The following is a 7,033-nucleotide window of genomic DNA, read 5'->3' as shown; positions in this document are numbered from 1 at the left end:
TAAATCAATTAGGAAACTAGCCCTAGGCAAGGACTGTTGGGCTGGGCTTGAATTTCCATGACTAGGCGTGACCTGATACTCAGATGGGCTAGTAAATCTGGGTTTAATCTGGCCCTAGGATCAAAACACCCTGACCAGACCTCCTAAAACACCTGACCTTCGGCCATTTTAACCCTGCTAATTCTGATATTCCTTTGATGAATGAGTGCATTAGATCTTGTGTTTGGTCTTAAGAACTAAAGAAGTGGTAGCTGTTACCTCTTCTTGGAGAAGCTATTGCTTTGATAGTATATGCGAAATACAACTGCAATAATGTGCACCTTGCTGAGAAGTGTATATGCATGTGTGATTCTTAAGCTCAATTGGTAATGTAATTTTCATTGTGCTTGTATTGAATTGCTAACCCTATAAATTATTTCGAGATTTTATCCATCTTAAGCTCAATTTGATGATAATTGAACCTCATTTGCATCCACCCCATGATGAAAAAAGATAAAGAAAAAGGTCCAGCTTTTATATATCTTGGGGACAATTTTCCATGTGTTTTAAGTAGCTGGCCTGTTCAAGCTTTCAATGTATTATTTATTGTAAGATGATTTTGTTTTAATGAAAAAAATGTTTTTTTTTCTTTCATCACTTTTTTCTCATTTATCTTTTCAATTACTATTATTTTTTTTGAACTTTTGTGATAATTAAGCTTGGTTATTAGCCACCTTCATTAAGATGAGATAAGTTGTTAGGGATATGATGTTATTGGACTTTAGTAAATCATTAATTTGTTTTGTTCACACATAAGAGGGAGGAATTGGGATTGATAATCTAGTGTAACTAAACTTGATAAATAAATGTTCAAAAAATTAATAATCTCATTTAAATAACAAAATCTTTTGGTCATAATTTGGATCATTAAAAAAAATTAATAATTTAGCTAAATGCATGAGATAATAAATTTTTTAAAAAGCCTTAAGGGTCCAAGGATATATACATTAATAATTAATGAAGTCCATAAAGAAAAATAAAAAAACAAAAATTCATAAGAGTATTGATTGATTTTTTAGATTTTTTTTTTTTTCAATTCAACTCTTTCTTCGAACTATTGCATACTTAAATCTCTTTATATTAACATGGATTAAAAGTAATTTTTGTAGATAAAGGTTTTAAATAATTTTTTTAATGAGAATAAAATGAATTTTTATTTGTTTATTTATTTATTTTGCAAATTGAAGTTGTAGAAATCATTTTCTTCAATTGGAACGAAAATATTTTCTTTATAAATAAATTAATTCATTTGTAAATAAAATCAAATTAAAATACTTTTGTAAATAAAATTCTAAAAATTCATTCATTTCTAGTAAAAATAATTTTTGTTGTCAAATTGAAATTTTGTAATAAATTCTTTTGATACAATAAGTGTAAATAACTTTTTTGAAAATTGAATCAAATCACTTGAAAAAAAATAAATTGACTTTTTTTGTGAATAAATTAATTGAAATCATTAATTCAAAATTGTTTTTGACAAAATCTTTTGAAATTTCTTAAAAACTAGTTCTTTTGAATTTATTTATTTTTATTTAGTTCAATAAATCATTTTGCATAATTCTTTTGTCATTTATTTTGTACATTCTTTTAATTAAATTTTATTATCATTTTTGTATATATTGATTTGCTTCTTTAATCTTGGTATCTATGATTAATTAATTAATTACCACAATTACCTCAATTTATTTAATAGAGATTATAGATATACGGGTTTAAATGTGTGCTATGGCTCATCACCGTACTTTCTTGATACATAACTTGACCTTCGAATTCAAACTTAATTTTTTACAAATACGTCTTTTCCAAATAAGGAGTCAAATAAAGTTTTCTTTTTTATTTTGTTTTCCTTTTAAAAATAAAATAAAAATAAGTGGCGATTTCAAATCTTTTCTAAATATCATTCTTTCGTAAATAAAAAGCGAGTTTGGTCATCGAGTGGGGACACGTGAAAAATATGGGTTCACATGATGATTATAAAAGGTGTCCAAAAGTTGTTCTTATTCCTTCAACATGATAGAATCTCCAATTTTTAGCAAATAAAATTTGTAGTGAGGTTGGACAAATTTGAATTGAATTTCTAAATATAATTTGGTTAGCATTTATATTAGTTTTTTGTTTTGAATTTTAAAGTAATAATAATAATAATAATAATAATAAAAAGGAAATATATCTAAAAGTGGTTAAGATTTTAGTTACATCAATTTAAGATAATCATCCTACAAAGAGGAATAAGGTGATGATCATTTTTTATAAATTTAAACTTAGAAAAGAAGTGACAATTGTATGTAATAATATAACAATTATAATGAAAAACAATTGCATATGAAATAAAGGAAGTAGGAAAAAGAGAAATGCAAAATCAAGATTTTATAGTATTCGACGTAACCCAACCTATATTCATTCTCCTCAAGCTTCTAATGAAGTGAAAGTTTCATTAACAAAACTTCAAACCCAAACTTTTAAGTTTTACAATTAGATTATGACTTCGAACCCTCTTGGACTTATGGTCTCAAGTACACTCTTAGATTATGATTTTGAGAATCCTCTACAATTACCTTAAGATAACAACTCTTGAAACCCCAAATGCTACACCGCATTTGCGAAACCCTCAAGTATCACCCTACATTTGAGCCCACCTTACAAGGTATGCAAAAATAGATTTATCAAAAATATAACTCTTAATTTATAATTTGTCACAATGTAATCCAAATAAACTAGAATTGAATAATGCGCTAAGATAAAATGCAAGGTTGAGAGTAAGTATATTAAAAAACCATTCCCCGAAGACTCAAATAATACTAAAAAAAATGATTTGGAATTCTTCTACACTCTATATAAGAAGCTTGGAGCCTTTAAATAAGAGTTGGTAGCTTAAACTAACCATTAGGTATGATTTGGGGTTGATCGGTCAAACTAGTGATTAATCATTAGGCATTAGAATGTACAAGAAGTTACCATTAACCTACAAAAGGTCTACCAAACAAGTTTCCACCTCAACCGGTTAGAATAAGCTTTTGTAAACTTCAATTGGTTCATCAACTGATAAATAAATCATTTCAACTGGTTGGTTATGTGAGCAGTGATCGATTGAGCCACTTTGGCCAAAGTCTAAGGTCAAACATTAACAAAATGTGAGAAATTGATACACAAATGCCCTTTAACACCTTAGATTGTTTTAATAGGAAAACTTAAGATTTAATAACTCTTTTTAATGATAAAGTGCATGTCAAATTATAGGTTTTGATCCTCTGTCACTATTTAAGGCCTCTACAGAGTATGTTGTTCATGTGAAGTCTTTTCATTTCAAGTCGGTCCATTCCCTTACCACAAACACAAGAAGTCATTATTTTACATTGTCTCTTTACTTGCCATTATTTTGCACTTCCTTTTGATTCCCCACCATTGTTTTGACTGACATTCTTTACTCTCCCTTCCATATGTAAGATAAGATCTAAAGTAGGAGAGAACAACCAAATCTAGGTAGCCAAAACAAGTAAAAATTTCCCTTTCCTTATCCCTTTCCCCTCTAAGTTCTTGATCAGGGAACAAGCACTGTTTTTTTTTTTTTTTGTTTGCTTCTGATTTTCCTTATCCAATTATTTATTCATTTGTTAAAATTCTTTCCAAAGCTTTTGTAATTTTGGATCTTTGCCTGTTTAATGACTGCCGAGAAGAGGAAAAAAACCATATTAATATGATACTATTGCCATTGGTTGACTTTATTGCTTTATTTATCTTGAGGATTTTGAATTTTTTGACTTTTTATATTATGTTTGTGATTTTAAATCTTGCTTTTTTAATGATTGAGTATTAATTTGAGACAATTGGCTTGGGTTTGTTTTATTGCTTTATTTATGTTCAAAATTTTGATTCTTTCCCTTTTTAACATAAAGTATTTGATGAAAATTTTGATTCTTGGCATGTTCATCTACCTCATACCCTTGGTTTGAAAGAGAGAAAAGATACTATAATGACATTTTTTTTCATTCTTTCCTTCAAGAAGGACTATTAGTCGACACCCACCACTTTTCACCCGTTAGAGAGACCATCTTTAATACATTAAAAAAAAAAAAAAGATGTTCATAGGGGTCAAAAAGACTCGATCATAAGAACTTAGACCACCTACGCGCTGGTAAACGAAAACCTCTTAAAAGAAAACTATTTTTTCTTATGTTTAAATGCCATGTAGGAAAATGTGTAAAAAAAATAAAAATAAATAAAACCTAAAAAAAAAGGTATAAGAAAATGAAAAAGAGAAGCTTGAGGAAAATACATTTTTGTAATAATTTAATTATTTTTTTTATAGATGGTCAATTATTTTAAAAAAAAATTATACTTTTTTCTTTATCTGTATTTTTTATTAGTATTCTTATTTTGAAAACTTTGGGTTACGTTTGGTTCTCAAAAAGTATTAAAGAAAGAAAAAAAATATTAAGAAAAATTATTTTCTCAAGTTTAATTATCCTATAGAAAATTAAATAAAATTAAAATTAGTTAAACTAATGCATTTTTAAATTATTTAATTTTTATATTGATGAGTTAAAATAAATAAAATGAGTTTGAAGTAACAAATAAAAATAATTTATCTACTTTAGCTCTATTTTTTTTATTTTACTTTACTTTTTCTTTTCTTATACTTTTATTCACTATGTTTTTTTCTTCGCATTTTCCCACAAATTTTATGGGAACCAAACATAGCCTAAGGGAACTAATTTTAACCATAGTAAATAGATTACGAAAAAAATTACTAGGATAGAAAGCTTATATGAAGAAAATACTAAATAGGAGTCTCTATTTTTTAAGAAAAATATTAAAAGGAATTTTATCATTGAGGAACAAATATTAATATTCAAACTTCACCGAAAATGTCTAAAATTGCAATTCATGTTGAAAAAAAAAATTATTTGAAGAATTCTATTCAAACATTTTTAGCAATTACATTTAATTTTCCAATTATACTCTTTTAAATAAAAATTTTTCTCATGGGCTCATACTCTCTATTCGTGGCAAATAAAAGAAAATTATGTCTTCTTAGGTTTGAATGTGATAGAAAATGTGAGAAATAACCATAAAATACATTTATCAAATTTCAAAGAAAAGGAAATTTATAAATTTTCTTTATTAATTTTTTTCTTATATTTTTTCCCTTTATTAATATTGCTAATTTGATAACCTTAGCAAACTAATTTCAACCATGCTCAACAGGACAATTATTATCCTTTACCAATATTTGAAAAGGTTATCTGTATTTATATATATATATATATATATATATAAATATATAAATTGATTTGTACTTATAATATGGAAAATCTTTTTGCTTATGTTTGGTTGCGGAAAGTAGTAAAGAAAGAAAATAATATTAAGAAAAATGGTTTTCATTTCATTATAAAAAATAAAGAAGAAAACAATATAATTAAAATAAGTTTGATGAAATATATAAAAATAATTTATTAACTTTAAATCTACTTTTTATTTTTTAAAATTTTTTCTTTCCTTTCATTTTTCTTCTTTATATTTTTTTTCTTACATTTTCTTTCAAATCTTTTGACAACCAAACATAACCTTTGAGTTATGTAAAAAGAAAATACTTTTTTTATTTATTAATAAATAGAATGTCAAAACAAAACAAAATAAAAAACAAAAAACCTCCACAAAATGTATGAATATCAATCTAATAAGACCAATCCAAAAGAAAGGAAAATTTAATAGAAAAACTTGTATATGCATATTTTTCTTTGAAGAAATCATGTAAATGTAAACTAATGCTCACACAATAAATAAATAAATAAACTACATAGTTTTTATTTATTGGAGTTCCTTTGTTTCTTTCTTTGTTATTGCTCTAAGGACGTATTTAAAAGCAATTTTCAAAATAGTTTTTATTTGTATTTGTAATTGAAATATGAAAAACAGTTTCGCTTTTCAAAATATTTTCCATTGCTTTAAGTGTTACCTATACCCTTCTATAAGAGACAACTAAAAACACCTCAAATTTGTTTTAAAATATAATTTATTTCTAGAAAATAACTCTAAAACCCCATTTTCTATCCAAAGTTTATAAAAATTGTTTTTAAAGATAGAAAACTATTTTATATTATGAAAAACAAATAATTATTTTCAAGAATAGATATCAAGAACTTCTTTATATATATATATATATATAGATTTAAGTTTTTAGAACAAATCTTAAAAATCACTCTTAATTATTTTTAAGAAAAAAATTATGTTTTCAAACTCAAATATGAAAAATAATTTTCTTTAACTTAGTCTCTATTAAGTATCATGCACTTATGTATTATATAATGGAAAAATTTTCAAATATTTTTCATATCTCTAATGATTCATCAAAATTATACACAAAAGGTTTCAAAGAACAACTCAAGTTTGCTTTAAACAAGCAACCTACTTTTAAAACAAATTCTTAAAAATAATACTTTTTAGTAAAGAAATTTATCAAACATGGTTTTTAAATTACAAAAATGTTTTATGTTCTAAAGAGAAAACTATTTTCAAAATGAATTCCCAAACAAGCCAATAGAATAAATGTGAATACAATGAAATATATATATATAGAATAAATGAACATTAAATTAAATATTTAGTACTCTTCAAGTAAGAAAAATTTCAGATCATATGATTGTGCATCATTTAGTTGTAGGATTTAGAGGGCAACTAAAAGGATATTGAAATTCAGAGCATAAAATTCTTTTTTAAATTTAAATGGAAGAAAATGGAAGATGTATTTCTTTCACTAAGATACCAAAATAGACTATAACCAATCTTAATTAAAAGACATTTATAGATTGTTTTCTCATAGTCCTTATAGAAAGGGATAAGTTAAAGAGTCAAAGAAAGATTAGATGAAATGATTAACCTATACAAAGAACTCATCAATCATGTAAATCAAGAATCTCCTTATGTTCCTTACTAAAAGTAAATGTTAAAGTTCAAAATCAACTTAAGGGGGTGTTTGGCAAAACCTAATATAGTT

This window comes from Vitis vinifera, chromosome 16, assembly GCF_030704535.1.
Source record: "Vitis vinifera cultivar Pinot Noir 40024 chromosome 16, ASM3070453v1".
In the NCBI taxonomy this organism is placed as follows: Eukaryota; Viridiplantae; Streptophyta; class Magnoliopsida; order Vitales; family Vitaceae; genus Vitis; species Vitis vinifera.
The sequence above is the reverse complement of the archived record's forward strand: the minus strand, read 5'-3'. Positions refer to the sequence as shown.